The 20,453-nt window shown below is 43.7% G+C and overlaps 1 protein-coding gene across 23 annotated transcripts in view; it reads right to left on the bottom strand.

Moving 5' to 3' along the window:
• SIPA1L1 (signal induced proliferation associated 1 like 1) overlaps positions 1–13,058 on the bottom strand; it is a 363,206-nt gene extending 350,148 nt beyond the window's left edge. For 17 of the 23 annotated variants that reach the window (XM_053224652.1, XM_053224649.1, XM_053224646.1 and 14 more), the window contains exon 1: positions 12,289–12,415. The gene's annotated coding sequence lies outside the window, so the exon portion shown is untranslated. Of the gene's footprint in view, positions 1–11,934; positions 12,061–12,288; positions 12,416–12,928 lie in introns of those variants that run through there. The other 6 variants (XM_053224650.1, XM_015071700.3, XM_053224654.1 and 3 more) reach the window with 4 other exon arrangements.
• Positions 13,059–20,453: the final 7,395 nt, after the last annotated feature.

The following is a 20,453-nucleotide window of genomic DNA, read 5'->3' as shown; positions in this document are numbered from 1 at the left end:
TGTGACCTCTTAGACCCTACTTGTTAACTGATGCAAGTCATGGAACGCCTAAAATAATAAAGACCCTGAGAAAGGAAAGAGCTGGGTTTTTTCCACCATAACGTCCTCCCACCTAAACAACATCACTTTGGCTTGCAGCTATGTTTATTAAGGGGCAAGTCTGGCGCCACACGCCGTGTGGTACTCTAGCGGCTCTGTGCATAATGAAGCTCTCGGACACCCTAAAGGGAACCAAAATACCAAACTCTCCCAGAAGCTACGCAGGACTCACAGAATGAATCAAAAAGAAAGCTGTTCCATCTTTTGGGAAAGAAAACCAGCCTTTGAAAGGCAAATGCCAACTTTCCACAATACATTCTGGCCCACGGCCTGTGACTTACGTAGTTCAAAAGAGACCACACAGTATCTAAGATGGTAACCAGCCTACTTTCCAGAAATAATACCACCATTACAAGACATAACGTTAGAAGTTTTAACTTTTTTTTCTCATTTGATCTCAAGAATTCTGAGAAGGGCAAACATTTTCCCCATTTCACAGACGAGGAAACGGAACTCCTAAAGATGGGACTCCCCTCGCATGTCAACGGCGATCTCATACCCAGCATATATAAATCAGCTCTCAGCTCCCCGTTCCTCCATCTTCCCCATTTCAATGAATTATTCCACTTGCCGAGGCCAAAACCCTGGTGTTATCCTTGACTCCACTCCTTCTACCATGCTACCTCATCACACCCTTCAGGGAATCACATCAGCCCCACCTGAGATATGTCCAGGATCCAGTCACTTCTCATCACCTCCACTGCTATCATCGTATCTGACCCAGATTATTGCTAGAACCCCCAGAAATCCCTCCGCTTCCACCTTAGTCCCCCCAACATACATACTTTATTCTGTTCTCTACATAACCAAGTTTTTTGCTTCAAAAATACGTCAGATGAAACCCTTTTAGAAAACCCTCTGGTGGCTTCCCATCTCACCCAGAGTGGTTCATTATTGTATATATAGGATGAAACAGTATCTGTCATCCAGAAGATGCTCAGTGAATAATGCTGACTAGTAAACAAAAGAAAAATGGCCAAATTCAAGAGCCAGGATTACACAAATCTTCCAGGGCTCTTAGTAACAATGAGACCAGATTTATAACAGCAAATAATGCACATGGGAAGAAATTCTTTTTTTTTTTTAATTTTTTTTATTTGAGAGAGAGAGAGAGAGAGAGCACACACAAGGTGGGGGGGGGGGGGAGAGGGAGAGAGAGACAGAGAGAGGGTGAGTGAGTCTGAAGCAGGCTCCACACTGAGCACAGAGCCCGATGTGGGGCTTGACCCCATGACCCTGGGATCATGAAAATCATGATCATCATGATTGAAATCATCAATCATGAAATCAAGAGATGGACACTCAACCAACTGAGCCACCCAGGCACCCCGAGGGGAAGAAATTCTTAAATCTTACTTTGAATAACTGAATCCTATCACACATAATCAATACAATGTTCAATTTCTAACAACAAATTCGTAAGAAAATATCATTTTATAAAGCCATGAAATCTCACACTAGGTTATCTGAATATTACATATTTGGTAACATGGGACAATTGACAGCTTAATTATCACAACACTGGTAACCAGATTTTCAGTGTGACTTTCTACATTCAGTAACGTGATGGTACCGCATCTCAAGACTACCATGCACGTAAATGACAAGGACTTTAAAAGACTCGGATCCAAGCACCTAGAAAAAGGGTGATAAGCATTTCAAAATCTCCCACACTGGCATTACATCAATCTCCTGAAACAGGAATTAAGTTTCTAGGGTATTACAAGTAACAGCAGAAAAGTTAGATTCAGAATTGTCTCCTACCAAAATTATACGGACTCTCAGAGTGAAGTTAAAATGTTGATTGTTTTCAGATCAGAGTGAAACTAATGCTAAAATTATCCACCATTACAGAAGTTTCTCACTAAAATGTTTTAGAGTTAAAAACAAATTCTCTGAACTTCTTTCTTTAGTTCTTTCAAAAACATTCCTACTATCTGTAAAAAGCCTTAAATCTCCTAAATCACAAAAATAAATTCACAGAATTTTAACAGTTGGCCTTAAAGGAAACTTAATCCAATCCTCAACCTTCTTCCTCTTACAAATGAAAAGATACGTGGTATGTAATAAGTGAACAATTAAAATGTGTTGAATGAGTGAAAAAACGAAGATCCAAAAAGGGTATATAACTCTTTTAAGGTCAGACAGTTAATGGAAAAATCCAGATTAACCAAAACTAGGTTTCTAGATTCTTTTGGAACAGATGTGGAAGTAGAGGAAACCAAGATTTGAAAACCTTATCTGGGTCCTCAGGAAAAACTTAACCAAAACTCATTTGAGCCTAAAATTCATTAGTTCTGTCACTCAGAAAAGCACTTGATAAAATAAATGTTGCCAAGACCTATCTCCTTGGAAACCGAAAAGGCAGAACTGTCTAGGGTTTCTTCCTTCTTCTGTACAAAGAATATTTAACACAGGACTATTTTCATAATAAGTAACTACAATTGTTTTGCATCAGCGGTAAAACAGGTGGCCTCTGACTAAAAGAAAAATCAGCCAGAGGAGGAACAGAACGCTGAAAAGGACCTTATCAATCACTAGAAGAGTTATCAGCCACAAGAGAGCAGGGATCAGACATTCTTTTGTCACTACAAGCAGCCACTAGCCCCTGGCATTATAGTGGGAGTCAATAAATACAGGATAAGTGAGTAAGTTACTCCTCAGAGATTCACCCATGTAGACATAAATTCATTTGGTCACCACCGAACAAATCTTTACTTCAGGCCTACTAAGTGCAAACATACTACATTTTCCTCCACAGCAATTCTACCAATGGCCCCTCAAGTAAGACACTCAACCAAAACTATCCTCACAGTTTTGTCAAGATAACAAAGTATGACTTAAGTAGCCTAAATTGCTTACTAAAACGGTCACTTAATTTGCTATTCTGGTTCCAATCTCTCTCATTCAGTTCATCCTGTGCAACCGAGCCAGGTTAGTTTTTTGTTCTTTGCACATCCCAGAAAAGAAAACAGTGCTGTGGCTAAGTATTCTATCTTTGTATGTGGTCTACCACTATTCAATAAGCAGATGTGGAAAATCAGAATCAACTGACCTAGAATAGGAAAAGATAGTGTCAAGGAAAAAAATGCCACCGTGACAGTTCTTACAATAATTGATACCACTGAGAGGCGCCTGGGTGGCTCAGTCGGTTGAGCGTCCAATTTCGGCTCAGATCATGATCTCGCGGTCCGTGGGTTCGAGCCCCTCATCAGGCTCTGTGCTGACCGCTCAGAGCCTGGAGCCTGCTTCAGATTCTGTGTCTCCCTCTCTCTCTGCCCCTCCCCCAATCATGCTCTGTCTCTCTGTCAAAAATAAACAAACATTAAAAAATAAATTTAATAATCTTGAGATTACCACTAGAGGCTTCCCTATAACACTGTGATACAACTGATCCAGGGGAACACACATCCAATCTTCAAGATCAATTCAAGGTCCATCGCCTTTTTGAAACTTTCCCAAGCCATTGGACTAGGTATCTGTGAAATAACTTTGTAAACCAGGAAGTGCTAGACACACAGCTCTTACTATACGAGTTGCCAGCTGATAGCCTTGCATACATTCTACCATTTAAATCACTTTACTTCATTCTTTAAATGCATCTAATCCCCTCAAAAAAATGAAAAATTCTACAAATTGTTTTCTCAATTGTTGACTTCTCTATTCTCCATTACTTAACACCTAGAATGGCATAAATTAAAAGTGACATTCACACTTCCTGATTTTAATATACTGCAAAGCTAATATAATCAAGACAGTTCTGGTGCTGGCATAAAGACAAACAGACCAAGAGAGTAGACAGCCCAGAAATAAACCCTTGTGTAAATGGTCAACTGATCTTCAACAAGGGAGCCAAGACCATTCGATGAGGAAAGGACAATCTCTTCAACAAATAGTGTTGAGAGAGAGAACTGGATATCCATATGCAAAAGAATTAAGTTGGACCCTCATCTTATACCATACACAAAAATTAACTCAAAATGGATTAAAGACCTAAACATGAGAACTGAAACTATAAAATTTCTAGAAGAAAACACAGGAAGGAAGTTTCACGACACTGGTCTTAGCAATAACTTCTTGGATATGATGCCAAAAGCATGGGCAACAAAAGAAAAATACACAAATTTTGAAAACTTTTGTGCATCAAAGGATACAATCAACATAGTGAAAAGGCAACCCAAGAATAGGAGGAAATACAGGCAAATCATATATCTGATAAGGGGTTAATACCCAGAATATATAAAGGACTCCTACGACCCAACAACAAAAAGTCAATAACCCCATTGAAAAATGGGCAAAGGATTTGAATGACATTTCTCCAGAGATGATATACAAACAGCCAACAAGCATATGAAAGACGCTCAACATCATTTATCAGAGAAATGCAAATCAAAACCACAATGAGATACCACCTCACACTCTTAGGATGACTACTATGGAAAAAAAAAAAATAACAAGGGCTGACAAGGATGTGGAGACACTGGAACCTTCATACACTGCTGGTGGGAGTGTAAAACCACTGCGGTTTTACAACTACTATGAAAAACAGTATGGAGATTACTCAAAAATTTCAAAATAGAACTACCATCTGATCCAGCAATCCCACTTGTGTGTATATTCAAAAGGGCTGAAAGCAAGGCCTGAAAGATACATTTGTACACCCATGTTCATACCAGCATTATCCACAGCAGCCAAGAGGTGGAAGCAACAAGAACGTCAATAAATGGATGAGTAGATAAACAAAATATGATATATACACAGCATGGAATATTATTCAGCCTCAAAAGAAGGAAATCCTGTTATATGCCAACATGTATAAACCTTGAAGACTTTATGCTAAGTGAAATAAGCCAGTCACAAAAAAAACAAATACTGCATGATTCCACTTATGTGAGGTATCTACAGCAGACAGAGTCACAGAAACAGAAAGTAGAATGGCAGTGGTGAGGGACAAGGGGAAAGGGAGAGGGGAACCATTTCATGGGTGTAGTTTCAGATTGGCAAGATGAGAAAGTTCTGAAGATCTGCTTCAGAACACGAATGTACTTCACACTTAAAAATGGTTAAGATGGTCAACTGTGTCACATGTTTTTTTACAACAGTAAAACAACGTGAGGGGCGCCCAGGTGGCCCCTGGTCATGATCTCACGGTCTGTGAGTTCGAGCCCCGCGTCGGGCTCCGTGCTGACAGTTCAGAGCCTGGAGCCTGCTTCGGATTCTGTCTCCCTCTCTCTCTCTGCCCCTCCCCCACTCATGCTCTGTCTCTGTCTCAGAAATAAACATAGGTTAAAAAAACAAACAAACAAAAACGTCTAAGTGCCAACACAGAATTACCAAATTGGATTTACACGTTCTACCTCCACTGCAGAATCGAAGCAACCTGACCCTTTGAGGTGGTGGCACTCATTTCCAGAGATTTTTCCAAGTTGTCTTTTTTAGTCAATGGCTAGCACAGAGGACCAGAGGCTCTCTCCTTCTCACCCATTCAAAATTAAGTTTACATACTCCCAGCCAGCTGCTCTCTGCTTTAAGGGTACTACTGGTCTACCTTATTGTCAAGCAGAAGTTCAAAAATGATACAAAAACTATGGTGCTCTCCACTGGGTGGGGGAGAAGCATAACAGAATCATCCACTGAGTCTCTTCAACCCTCCACCTGATATCTCGCCTACTGCCCCGGAGAAAAGCCCCAGAGTTCACTGTGATCCCCTACCCTCTCCACCCAAGCACTTCCTGCTCCCCCAAAACACACATCCTACCCAAACTGCTGAAAACCACTATTTTAAAACACTGCCTTGAAAACGGCCTTCAGAACAATCCCACCGAAAGCAATTATTAGGCTGACGTTCTCGAACTCTGAATGAGCCTTTTCTGTGAACGCTGTAGCTCTCCATAACCTATCATTTACCTACTGAAACATTTTGTTTTGCAATTATTATACCTCATTTCCTATTACAAAGGATTAGCACTAAGATCTTTAAAAAAGATAAAATAAAGTAACAAGGAGACGCTTTGAAGAATCACAGGCACCTCCCAAACTAGAAGAGAGGAACCACACTGGGTCTCCACCGGGGCAAGCCATCCTCACAGGTTTCTGAGCCATGAGTCAAACCCCACCCCAAACACATACAGACACACAGCACACTCTCTACGTAGGAAACGCCAGCCGCTCAGAAATTAGACTTGGGCAAAGTAAACGGACAAAACCTTCTGAGGTTTTCACAGGAGCAGCCAGAATTAGGCCTAGGAAAAGGGAGGCGGTAAATCAACCACACATCAAGCTGCAGTGCAAGGAGAGGAACATGTATTTTTGAAGTCTTCTAAAGAAAAGCAGTTTGGGGGGCGCCTGGGTGGCTTAGTCGGTTAAGCGTCCGACTTCGGCTCAGGTCATGATCTCACGGTCCATGAGCTCGAGCCCCGCGTCGGGCTCTGTGCTGACAGCTCAGAGCCTGGAGCCTGTTTCAGATTCTGTGTCTTCTGACCCTCCCCCGTTCATGCTCTGTCTCTCTCTGTCTCAAAAATAAATAAACATTGAAAAAAAAAATTTTTTTTAAAGAAAAGCAGTTTGGTTCCAACAAGTCACAAACTGACATTTCTTGCAAAAATCTGGGAAAATACTGCTTTCCACTTTTTTCCTAGGTACACATAGGTGAAGCCAGCAATACTAACCAAATTGGGTGAAAATTTTAGGACATGCAACTAATTTATAAGGATAGATCTTATAGGCCTCTCCTTACAAGTACTGACTCTTCCTGAAAGCATAAGATACCACAGTTCAGCTGTCAGCTGCTTCTCTGAGAGCATCAAGAGCCACAAAGAAACTTGTAAAAACCAACAGTCAGTTCTGGGAACTAAGACTGTTAAAGGGAATGCAAGGAGCTCATAACATATCCAACCAGAATACCTATCTAGGCAAATAACTCTAGAATATGAAATAATAATAATAATATAGGGACCCAAGGAAAAGAGACTGATCACAGTCAAGTCTGGATTACAGAAACGTGATCATTCACCATGAAACCCTTTGCTTTTCCTTTCTCACCAGCTTTCTTGTGAGCAGTTCAGAACTCATTCTAAAAGGAAGCAAGACCCTAAACCACAAAAACCAATTAATGATTGTACCTGTAGCTGTGGGACAAGACGGCTTTGTGGAGAAAGTGGAAAGAGGAATAACCAAAATTAACTATTGTATCTGCGAAAGCCATTTAACCCGGACCCGCTCTGGGGGAGGAAAGAGGAAAAAGAAGCCGGCGGGGGCCGAGGCTCCACGTCCTGTCCTGCCCGCCCGAGTTGCCTCCGAGTGACCCCTGTGCTGGCGCAAACCAGACACCCTCCCTCTCCAAGCCTGCGCACTCCGACCCGCCTGCACGCTCCCGCCTCTCCTGAAATGAAAGAGGGAAATCTAACATTATGTAATTGCCTGTTTCCCACAATTTAAAGTGAGGCATACTATAATCCTAATTAGAGGGAGAAGTTGGTGCGACATGACAAGTAACAAATTAGAAATCTAAAGACCGAAAACTCTCATCCCAGACTTGCAGAAGCAAAAAGAAAAGGGCCTCGCGGGACGCCGCGGCACACCCACCACGACACCGCTGGTGTAGGAGGGGCCGACTGAAACCGCCCCTGACGTTCCTCCATGGCATTTCGGGGTCATCCCTCTTGGTCTTCAAGAAAACACTCATGTTCTCTTTACTCTCCCCAGGCCAAAATTAAAGCAGAAGATGGATGTGGGCCGGCCCCTACCTCGGAAGACAGACCCCGATGGGTCTCCTTCCCCTTGTGCTCACAAAGCCAGTCACACACCTCATTCCATCCCTGGCTCAAACCACGTGTTGGAGAGATCGCGAGCGAAGGGATTCTTTCCCATGCTTCTGACTCACTCCAGAGCTCATCAAAAGCCCACCCGAAGAAGAAGAGTTACCATGTACGCATAATTCATTTACATCTAACCTATGGAAAATTAAGTGCCAGACAGGTGTGTGGACTTTGTTTGGCTTTTTTTTCTTTTTACTAGTTAGACATAGAGGTGGGAAAAACAACTAACGAGGTCAATTTACTTCTTTTTTTTTTTTTTTTTTGAGGTCAATTTACTTCTTATACCAACAAAGGATACTTTTGGTATAAGAAGTGGATAGAAAGTTGGGTTGTCAATCTCAAGAGGTAGTGGAACACCCAGATTTTAAATAGCACGGTACGTGGAACAAAACACAGAGTTGTGGATGAGCACTGAAAGAATAACATAATGCTTAATCCTCCCAGGAAAAAGGAGAGCCCCTCATCTAAAGGGCAGTCACCCAACTGGCAGGGATATTTCTTCTCTCCTGGGTGGGATTACTCCAGCGGCAGGTAGGGTGGTGCTATATAAATAAGTTGCATTTTCAGCAGGAAGCTCCTTCAACAAGTTCCTGTTTTATGTGCAATTATCCCTCTGCCTGACCCATCCTCCCCACCAAACCCCCCACCGCCTGGTAAAACTTACACGCAACTCAGAGAGAAGGTCTACAAGTTGCCACCAGAAACAGGGAAGGTACAGCCACTTTCGTTTACAAATGAAAAATGAGATAAAGAAGGGAAGAAAATGGTAAACTAGAACAAATGAAGTTTGCCTTCTCTAAATTATGCTGAGTTAATAATATCTATCCTTCACCAAAAAAAAAAAAAAAAAAAAAAAACACAGGGGGGGAAAGGCCTACCAGCTCTACCATGTAGATATTTTAACTAACTCATAATTTCTTTTTCCATAACTTTGTAATTTGAGTAACTCTAAAGCTTACTTACCAAATACTACATCAATGCTGTTTACATAGCGTTTCAACCTTACTGTGGATTTTGTTTCCTTAAGCTTTGCTTCTTCTCATTGTAGACACTTAATCAACCCTGAACAATTAAGAGGAGGAGAGGGAGTAGTAAACAAATTTTGATCTACAGACTCAAAGGGGAAAAAAACAGGAAACAAAGGAGTACAGTTAAATCTGGAAACCTGACTTCCAATCACTGCCTGATCGCTAACTAACTAGTTCTTCTATAACCTTGCACAAATCACTTCAACTTTCTAGGCCTCAGTTTCCTCACCTGTAAAATGGAGAAAATGGGCCAAATGATTTAAGTTTAAAATCCCTTCTAGCTTCAATAATCCATGAATCTGTCGATCAGAAAGAAAATGCAATTGCAAATAAGACTTTATGACTTACAAAGTACTTTCAAACATATTTTCTCATTAATTCTTGCAGCAAAGCTGTGAAACAAGCATTATGCCCATCTCTGCAGAAAAAGACAGTTTTTCCGAAAGTTCAGAGAGTTTGATTATTTTTTAAGATCCCCTAGCCAGAAAATTTGAAACCCAGACCTTCTGAGGACAAATATTGGGTTCCATTATTTCAAAAATTAGTAAGTTAAAATTTAAAAATAATTGATTGCCTGCTACGCAAAACCTTTCTGGGGACATCGGCATATTATAATACCAAACCCGGAAAGGTTACTACAAATGGCCCCACTGGAATCACAGGGCCCAACAGCACACCTCCCAGATAGAGGCACTGAGCAAATATTGCCTGACTCACCATACACCTCAAAAGATTAGGAATACGGTGATACTACGGGGGGAAATTTTTTTTTTTTTCTGAATTCGAGGTATGATCTCCTATGATCTGATTCAAAAGATAGAAAGAAAAAAAAATAAAACAGAACAGTAGAAAGAGGCATTCCGTATCAGAGATCTAGCTCTCCATTAGAAGGATGAATCTATGTGTCTTCCTCAGAGAAACTCCAATTTGATCAGTGAACCAAAAGCCCAAATGTGAGAGGTCACCTGGAAATCTTCAGGATATCCATACTTTATACACACACTGATCTGGACTAACAGAAATGGTAACACAGCCATGAGGACTGATAAGAATCATGTTCTTATCAATCACTACATACTTTCCCCTCAATTGGAAAGATTCAGGGAATCTGTACTCTTACACTGTTCTACCTCTCATACTTCTGTTTCACAGCTCAAAGAGACAGAAAACAGCCATTTATTGAAAAATTCAAACTAAATTTAACATAGGATTTATATACGTCTCAACTCAGTCAACCAAGATCCCCCCTAAAGTCTACAAAACCACTAAGATCAAGCAATCTTCAATCTATGACTTTAAGGTTTTTTTTAAGTTTTTTAAAGTTGTTTTAAAAAATTGGTGGGGCAGAGGGCACTACAACAAAATTACTGATGCAATTCAAAGCAAAAGCAAAGTAAGTAAATACAAACGCCAGAAAGTAACAGTGAAAGAAAAGAGTTAAATGAATCTCAGTATACAATCTAAGCGAGGGGCTCTGGATTTATTACCAAGGGTTCAAGTCAACCTTCCCATAGGATCCTAACAATTGCCTGACACTTCAGATCTGAAAAGTTCTCTGTACTAGAACTGCAATTTCAAACCGGAGGAGCAGCACCAGGAACCGCAGAGAAGCTAACAGCAACACCTACTGACTATCTTGAGCCACTTGCCAAACTTGTTCTCTCCGTCAACTAGAGAAATCTAATGATACAGTCAATTTCAAGAGTCCTTTACTTAAGCATAATGAGATAAGAAAATAAGTTGTCACCCACATAAAGCCATCCATCCCCCAAAATCTCTTAGTTTGCCCTTAACCATTTATGAGCAAATCATTACCCAAGTCATTTTAAATGCACTGCTAATTGCTGATGCCTCAGTATAAGTAATTTATTCCATGGGAGAAATGCTTTAATATTAATATTCTCGTTAATAACTGGCATGTCATCTACTACTTGGACACATCAGTGACCATAAACTGCTTTACGTAAACCTTTTATTTGAGACTACTGCTGTTACCACTGTTCTATATTATTCCCATCGTTTTTGGGTTTTTTTTTCCCCACCCTAGTTAAAGGTGACTTAATTGCAGCCTTCAAAAAATAAGAGAAAAGTGAAAGTCATTAAATCAGGATTATATAGAAAATTAATACTGTTACTAAACTGGCTGCAGAGTATGATTCTATAGGACTTAATCTTGTACTTTTCCAGAAGATTAAGTCAGAGAATCTTTGCCTTGGATGAATATTCCATATGAAAAAAGAAGAGAAAGTTGACACTTAACTCCCACAGAGTACCAGTATAAAAACAATGGCTTTAAGAGTCTGAGTCAGAGTTTCAACATGAAAGGCTTACTTTATAGAGGAAACGCCAACCCCAGTTCATCCAGATCGACCTGGAACCCGATGAAAGACGACACCTTTACTCTGAAATTTGCATCGCATCACTCACTGGCTCCCAGTTTAGAAATATAATCGTCCAGCAGGTAGTAAGAGTTTCAGTGAATGTTAATCTCTAAAACACCCGTCATGAAAAATTAAATCTATTAAGGTAAACGCCGTCTCTAGGGACCATCAGTCCCCAAATGCTTCCCTTCAAAAACGAATACCAACAACTCAATTAAACAACATCTTCCCTAAAGTGAGCCATTTCCCTTGTCTCTATATTTAACGAACGGTCAAACTCGAAATTTCAACCTGCCCAATACGGCTACATGTCCACGCAGATATGCCGTGAAGCGATAGGGAGCCTCGAAAATTTCCTTTAAGGGCAGGAGAAGTTGGAAACAGATGAGGCTAAAGAGGAAAAGTTCTTTTTGAAGCACCCTCACGCCTCCCCAGCCTTCTCGAGGTTTACTTGCTCCAAGGAAAGCAGGTTAGAGCATCCCCTACTTTCCCTGTCCCCCGGACCCGGGGAGAGAAATTAACCACCCGCGGGCACCGAGCTCTCTTCTCCCTTTCCCATGACTAAACCCCTCGGCCTGTCCTTTCCAACGCAGCCTGCAAAGCGCTCACCCAGGTGACTGAAGGGGAAGGGTGCCCGGTGGAGACGAGAGCTGCCGGGTGGGCGCAGCCACCCCGACGGGGGCGCGGGTCTCCCGGCCTCTGGCGGAGGCGCTCTGCCGGTAGTTATGCAGATTCGGGTTCCTAGGTGCGTGCGCGCGCGCCGTGCGCGGTACAGCCCGGACTCGCCCCCGCCGGGCTGCGCTATCAGCACGCCACCAAATCGGAAATAAAACTTTGACCGGCCTCCCGAATCCCGCTCCGGGCCCTGCACCCGAGCCCCGGCCAGAAATGCAATGGGGGGGGCTGTCAACAGTCCTTCACCCCCGCTCCCCTGCCCGGACCCGGGGCGCGGGAGCCACTTACCGCTCTGCCCGGCCTCCCGGTGCCACCGCGCGTCCGGGGCGCGTCCGCCGCGCGCTCTCCCTAGGGAGAAAGAGAAACCGTGTGGACGGTCGGCGCGCGCTCACTCGCCGCCTCCTCTGCGGAGAACGGCGGGCAGCGAGGCCGGGCCGGGGCGGGCGGCTAGCGGAGGGGGGCCCGGGGGAGGTGGCGGCGGAATCTGCCCAACTCCCGAGCTCCACTCCGAGGGGAACCCGGAAAGCAGGCTGGAGAGCAGCCTGTGGGGGCCGCGCTCCTGGAGGAGTGGGGGACGGAGGTGCCCCCGTCCCCTAGCATCAACTATTGTCTGGGCGTCCTGGTCCCCGCTCGCGCCGCCTCCGAGGTTCAGCGCCCCCCATGCCGCCCGCCAGACCCCAGGAGAAAAAGCTGGGGGCGGGGGCAGCCGGCGAGTAAAGCGGGTATGGGGTGGCTGGGGGGCCGGGGTCTTGGAGGTCGAAGGTGGACGCAGGGGAAGGGGACGTGCATGTCGAGTGGGGGGAGGAGACAGGTAACTGCAGACGGGGGTGGGAAGGCCCGGGAGGACCGGTGGGGGGAGGAAATGGGGAGGGAGCCACGGAGGCGGGAAGAGATGGAGTGGCTGGGGGGCGGCCTCTGAAGCCCAGACCTGGCCCTCCCCGGGGACCCTCCTCCCGGGAAGTCGGCGCCGCACTGACTTTTTCGCTTACTCGCTCACGCACGCACTGAACTCGCTCACAAAGTTGCCGGCGGTGGCGGCGCCTCACTCGCCCTTCCCTCCCTTCCACTCCCCTCGCCTCCCCGCCTCCCCGCCCCATTCCTTCCCTCCTTCACTCCCTCCCTCCGCAAGTCTCGGGTGAGATCACCTCTGGGCCGCTCGGCACTGCGCTCAAATCTCGCGAGAGAAGCGGCGGCTCTGCCAGGCCGGCGGGGGAAGTAGGAGTTGGAGGAAGGTGGGGGACCGCGGAACTCCTAGTTGCTATGACGACGGCAAAGCCCTGGATTCCTGTCTCCAGCAGAGAGCCGAGGCTGCAAACGTGGGTGCAGTTTTCAACCTGCCCCCTCCCTTGCCAGACACCCTAATGGTGGGGAAATCGAGGGCCAGGGCGAGAGGAGGATTTTTAAGCCTATTCGAGAGGACATCTGTAGAACAGCGTCATATCTGGCCAAATTTGGCAAATGAAGCTAATTTTTTTCCCCCAGAGGTTCAGGGGGAGATTTCTGTCACAGAAACCAGCACATATCTGTATCCCCAAATATCAACTGTATATTCAGTTTTTCAGCCCTCCGGTCTAATCTCATCCGCCAGCCTCCACTCCTTAGGCTCCCTCTCTCCTCCCTCCCCCGCCTCCCCATCACCACCACCACCAGGCTGGGCTCCTTGAGGATCTGGCAGCTTCTTCATGTTTGTGTTCTCAGCGCCTCCACAGACTTGGTACATAGTAGCTATTTACTTAATGTCTATTGGGGGGAAAAAGGAGCACAGGAGTCTGTGCGTGTTCTAATACTTTCCTTTCACCCTACCCGGTAGAGTATGTATCTATTTCTCTATTTACCTTAGAAGGTAAGTTTCTGCTCCACAGCCATATTTTGTACTCTATTTCTATCTGCGCGTTTCTGTTCACACAGAATGTGTCTGTTTTTCAATAGTTCTAGTCCTTCCTTTCTCCATCTTTGTCTCATTAAAAAACTCGGGGGGGGGGGAGTTATTTTGTTTTGTTTTGTTTAATCATTAAGCTTTTCAGAGGCCTCCAAACCTACTTCAAAATGCTGCTAAGGATGAAGACGAAATCTTTTCACACCCTGTTTCTTCTTTTAATGGTAGAAACTTTTCTTTGGGGGCTTTAAATAGTGCCTAAATAAAATGGATGCTGTGAATGGAAGTTAAGCTTAAACTTTAGATTTCAAAAGGGATGAGTGAAAAATAGATTCCATGGTATAGTGAATTATATCTCAATAAAAAACTAATAAATCCCATTCCTACTTACATTAATATGAGAAAACTGTGATTTAACTCAATCCCACAGAACTAGAAAACCTAGGAAAGGGCATGAAGACTAGGCAGTTAAGACTCTTTTGGGTCAAGTGCAAGCTTAAAGCACTAGGTTGATTAAAGTTTTTACCTTAGAAACCTAAATGATACAGTGATTGAAAAGCACTGGCTAACTTCAGGAGACTAGGTTTGAGTTTTTCTGTGTCCCTAATAATTGAGTCTCCTTGAGAAGTCATTTAATCCAATTCTTCATCTGTAAAATGAGGGGATAGCCCAGATATGAGATCGTACAGCTTTAAAATTCTATAGCTCTTAGACCTATAAAAACTTCCAATAAATAACATATTTTCCGTTTATATCAAAAAAATAACAAATGAGTGTTTCATTTTATAGACCTGTTTCACAAAGTTATTTAAGTGTGGACAAGTTGATTTTAAAGTTTCTCTTGTCTCAACTATAAAAACAACAAAAATATTAACCATGTTACAGTAATTTCACAGGGAAGCCATTGTTCAAGATTTGTTTTTACACTAACTCGAAACAGATTCCTTGTTATTTAATAAATACACTAACTCAAAACAAAGACCAAAACTGAATATATCCACATCCCACCAAAATAACTAGAAGGAGGTGGGAGGAAGAGAAGGAAAAAAGAAAGAAAGGAAGGAGAGAAGGAAGGGAGGGCGGGAGGGCAGGCCTTAAAATTACACACTGGTGTTTTTAATATAAATTTTTTTACAAAGAAACTCAATAGAGTATCATCATCCATCCCGTTGATGTGTTTTAAGGAGCCATCTTTCATAGAAAGATGTAAATTTACTGTTGTAAATCAGTAACTCATTTGCTCTGCCTCAACTTGTAACATAATTTTGCCCTTAAAGGATGGCTGCCAATCTGTATCCATCCACCAGTACAGTCACAATTTCAGGCCCACCTGTTTTATGACTCCGAGATAGCCATTTGATACAATTGAAATAACTGATCCAAGTGCTAACCAAATCTATTAACTTTATTCAATGCTTATCAGGCTCAACAGTGGGTATAGGCCTCAGATTAGGAAGGGAACTTCCCTAACCTTCAGACAGAGTAGAATCGGAGAAATTGTCCCAGGGACCTGAAACTGCTCTTTCAAAGCCCCAGGCTACTATTTACCCTTCACTGATGACAGACCTTTCACTTGCGTTACTGAAGGAGCTAAAGGTGAAATCCACCAAAGCTGTAGGTTCCAGTTGCACGTTTTCTGGGTCAGGCACTCCCTGTGTATCCTCTTAGCCTTCTTGGGATTTCAAAATAGAAGACAAGAGGCAACAGAAGAGTAAAAGGGTAGGAAGAAAGAGTTTGCCAAGTACAGATTATATCTCAACACCATTCCTGCCTCCTTGCTCTGGGCTCTTCTACCCACCTCTGCCTGACTCCCTCCCACATACACACAAGGGATGTGTAACCCTTCCTAGGGATGAGGAGAACATCTAGTCATTTCCTGTTCCTCCCTCCCAATTCCCTTCTTAGTTTGTTAGAACACATTCCCTCTGGTTATTCAGTTCTACAAAACAAAACACCCTAACATATCCAATGTGGAATGAATTTTGACCCAGAAGCCTACCAAGCAAGCAAAAACTGATACTTTTTAATAATATTATAAACATAATTTCACATTTGCATATTTTTCAGTTAAAGTCTGGCATAGCCATCCCATTATCAGTTCAGAACTTTCTGTTACTGACTATACATCTACAGGGAATTACTAACACATACATATTCAGAAAAATTACTCTTAACTATTAGAAAGGACCAAGGTGCCCCCAAATCATCCAAAATTAAGTTATATCTAATGCTGTTTCAACTTTAGGGTTTTATTGTTTTAGCCCTATGTGATATAACTTGAGTTATCTGAATACTAGATTTCTTAGAACAGTTCAGTCTCCCATCTGCATGATAGTATTTATTATATGTTTAAATACCTACAACTTTATAATCAATTAACATTGCTTAGCAAAGCTTGTACACTTCCTTGTCTACTACCCAACTCTTCTAAAGGACTATTTCACACCTTCTCCCCCTTCATCAAACCTCTGGCTTATTACAGCTAATGCCCTTGCTTCTTCTTTCATTGATAAAATAGAAGCAATCAGATGACACCCTGGCAAACCACCTGTGCCTGACTGTGAGCAACTCTTCTGTCCTCCTGCCCTTGTGATGAACCCTCAGCGCTCTAAGCTAAGACTAACCTCTCCCACCGTGTACTGGTCCCATCCCCTCTGACCCAGAGACATTGATTCAGCAATTGCCTCCTCTCTCCTGCATCAGGAAATTCCCCTCTCTACTGAATCATTTCTAAGAGTGTCTGCATGCTGTATTATCTGCCATAGTAAAAATAATAATAATAATAATAATAATAATAATAATAATAAGACATTTCCTAGATTCCATGTCGCCCTCCACTTCACTTTACCCCCGGAATCTCCGAAAGGTTTTGCCATGCTTGCTGTCTTCAGTTCCTCTCCTCCATTCTCTTGAATCCACCCTGGACAGCCTTTTACCCCTACCAGTCCAAGGAAACAGGTCTTCTCAGGGTCCTGAGTGACTGCCTTGGTGCTAAATCCAGCAGTCAGCGCTCATCCTCACCTCATGTGACCCCTCAGCAGTGGGGAAATGTTGCTCACTCTCATCCTTGAAATACTTTCTTCATGTGGCTTTTAGGCTAAGAGTCTGTCTTGGCTCTTATTCCAGCTTTCTGGCCTTCTCAGTCTTCAGTCTCTAAGCTCAGAAGTCCCCAGGTCTCTAGAGACACCTTCTCTTTGTGGTCTCTTATCATCCTGTGGTTATCTCACCAATCTCATGACTTTAAGTAACATCCATATTCTGACTACCCTCAAATTTACATCTCTGGTCCAGACACCTCTCCGAAATCTAGACTCCTACATCTGTGAAAACTAATAAAGGGAAACCTCACTAAGGTGGAGTCCAGAGGCTAGAAGAGGGAGCCCTACCACTCAACCTCAATTACAGAAACAATTGTCAATTACAGACTCCCACTAGAAGTGTCAATTACACACCTTGGGCAGAAGAATCCTTAACAGGAAAGGATAATCAATTACAGGCCTCAACAGGGAAAAGATGTATATTGCATCTCCCACAAGAAATCCACTACTCCCACAACCCAGCCAATGAGAAACCATCATCACCCTGAACTCCCGCTTTTCTCCAGCAGACTTCCCTTCCTCCATATTTTATTATTATTTTAATGTTTATTTATTTTTGAGAGCGAGAGAGACTGTGAGTGGGGGAAGGGCAGAGAGAGAGAGAAAGACACGGAATCTGAAGCAGCACAGAGCTCAACTAGGGGCTCAAACCCACCACCCGTGAGATCATGACCTGAGATGAAGTCGGACACTTAAGCCACTGAGCCAGCCAGGCGCCCCATGGACTTCCCTTAAAAACAAGTCCCGGTAACTTCCTCCTCCTTCTGCATAAAATACTGTCGTTCTTTGTTGGATTTGCCTGTGGTTTTCGACTTGCTTGTCCTGAATGTAGTTCTCCATTATTCCTGAGTAAACCCATTTTGTTGGTAGAACAACTGATGGTTTTATTTTTAAGGTTAACACATCCATCTACTAGTTAACATCTTCAACTGGATGTGTATTAGGTATGTCAAACTTCACCTGTGTAAAACTGAAAAGCTCCAGATATTCCCCGCCCCCTCCCCCCCAAAAAACAGTTCCTTCCTACAATCTTCCCCACCTCAGTTAAGGGCACCCTTCCAGAGCTTCAGAGGTTTCTGATCAGAGCAAAAGTCCGGGGCCATCCTTGACTTCTCTACTTCTCTCATGGCACATATCCAGACCATTAGTGAATTCTGTTGGCACTTCCTTTAAAATACGTGTAGAATCCCATCACTTTCTACCAAATGCAAGTCTCTGGTTCAAGCCTTTTCTCACTTGGATAATCACAATATTCTCCCTAGAGGTATCCCTTTCTGATCTCTCTATTCCTGCCCTTTCCCCCCCAATAATTTGTTCTATATACAGGACCTACGGTGTGGAACGTAAGTCAGATCAGGTTACTTCCCTGCTCAAAAGCCTTCAGGTTTTCTCATGTCATTCAGAGAAAAAGCCAAAGTTCCCATTCTGGACCAGGGAAACGTTCTCTCTGACTCCCCTGTACACCACCGACTTCATCCCCTTCCTCTGCACCCCGCACACCTCCCCCTAGGCTACAAAGGCTTCTTTCTGTTCCCTTGAATACACCAGACACTCTCCTGCCTCCAGGCCCTGCATTTGCTGTTCCCTCTTCCTGAAAAGCTCTTCCCCCAAATGTCTGTGTGTCTCACTCCCTGAGTTTCTTTAGGTGTCTGTTCAAAGGTCACTGTTTTTTTCATTTGCCTGCTTGCTCCTGGTGCTCTTTCTTCTTAACCGTGTGTTATTTTGTAGGTGTCTCTCTCTCTCTCTCTCTCTTGCATTCATAAGGTAAGATCCCCAACACAGGAGTTGATGTCTGCCTTGTTCGTGCTGTATTCCCAGCACAGTGCCTGGCGTGTATAGAGTAGGCCTTCAATGCATGTTTGTTGGATAAGCAGTCAATGCTGTTTTAAAGTTTTTTTTTTTTTTAACGTTTATTTATTTTTGAGACAGAGAGAGACAGAGCATGAACGGGGGAGGGGCAGAGACAGAGGGAGACACAGAACCAGAAGCAGGCTCCAGGCTCCGAGCCATCAGCCCAGAGCCCATCACGGGGCTCGAACTCACAGACCACGAGATCATGACCTGAGCTGAAGTCGGACGCTTAACCGACTGAGCCACCCAGGCACCCCAGGCAATGCTGTTTTAAAGACAAAGTAAAAAGACTTGCAGGGTATGGTAGACAGACTGATTCCCCCTAAGATATCTGTGTCCTAATACCTGGTCACCTGCCATGGCAAAAGGGATTTTGCAAATGTGATTAAAACCTGGAGATAGGGGGTCCATACCTTAGGGTATCTGAGTGGACCCAATGTGTAATCACAAGTTTCCCACAAGAAGGAGGTAGGAGGGTCAGAGTTAGAGTCACAGGAGATAAGACCGCGGAAATAGGGTCAGACAGAGATTTGAAGATGCCACACCCTGGCTGTGATGATGGAGGAAGAGGCCACGAGCCAAGGAAGGTAGGCAGCCTCTTGAAGTTGCACAAGGTGAGGGAAGGAGACTCTCCCCTAGAGCCTTCAGAAGGATTTGTAGCCCTGCTGACACCTCGATTGTAGCTCACCGAAATCCATTTTGGGCTTGCGACCTTCAGAACTGCAAGATAACAAATTTGTATTGTTTGGGATCACTAAATTTGGGGTAATTTGTTACAGCAATAAGACACTACTACACAGAGTTTACTCAGTGTAAACTCTGTGAAGGCAAAATGTCTGTCTTGTTCATACTTTAAAAAAATTTTTTTAAATGTTTATTTTTAAGAGAGAGAGCGCGCGCGCGCGCGCGCGCCTGAGTGGGGGAGGGGCAGAGAAAGAGAGGAAGACACAGAATCCGAAGCAGGCTCCAGGCTCCGAGCTGCCAGTGCAGAGCCTGACGCAGGGCTCGAACCCACGAACCGTGAGATCATGACCTGAGCCAAAGTCGGATGCTCAACCGACTGAGCCGTCCGGGTGCCCCATGTCTTGTTCATACTTAAGTCCCCACTGCCCAGCACGATTCCTAACACAAGCAAGGCACTCCATGAACGTTTGTGGAATGAAGGAATGAAGTTTAACAGCAGAGCAGAGTCAAAGCTTCCATCCTGATGGGGTGGCAAAATCACTTACCTGGCCTCACCTTACCCCAGAAAGGGAAGAAAGCATATCTTTTAGGAAGCCTCCTTGAGCTTTTTGAGTCACAAAGATACAGGGGCAAAGTGGGGGGAGCCAACCCCAGGCTTAGGCACCAATATCGGCGACAGAGAATGAAGACCAGTCACAGGGGCCCTTGTGGATATGTTAGGAAGCTTGGTCTTTCTTCTGTAAGCGATAGGGAGCCATTAAAAGATTTTCAGCAAGGCAGAGGTGTATTCAAATTTGCATTTAGGAGGCATAGCACACATAGAAATCCATGGGTCAGAGAAGAGGTCAGAACTAGAGTCATAAATGTGGAAGGCAGTAGCTTATAGTTGCTAATCTATTGGATTTAGATAATTTTTAAAAATTTTTTAAACATTTATTTAGTTT

Source organism: Acinonyx jubatus, chromosome B3 (assembly GCF_027475565.1).
Source record: "Acinonyx jubatus isolate Ajub_Pintada_27869175 chromosome B3, VMU_Ajub_asm_v1.0, whole genome shotgun sequence".
In the NCBI taxonomy this organism is placed as follows: Eukaryota; Metazoa; Chordata; class Mammalia; order Carnivora; family Felidae; genus Acinonyx; species Acinonyx jubatus.
This window is presented reverse-complemented; position numbering and strand designations above follow the sequence as displayed.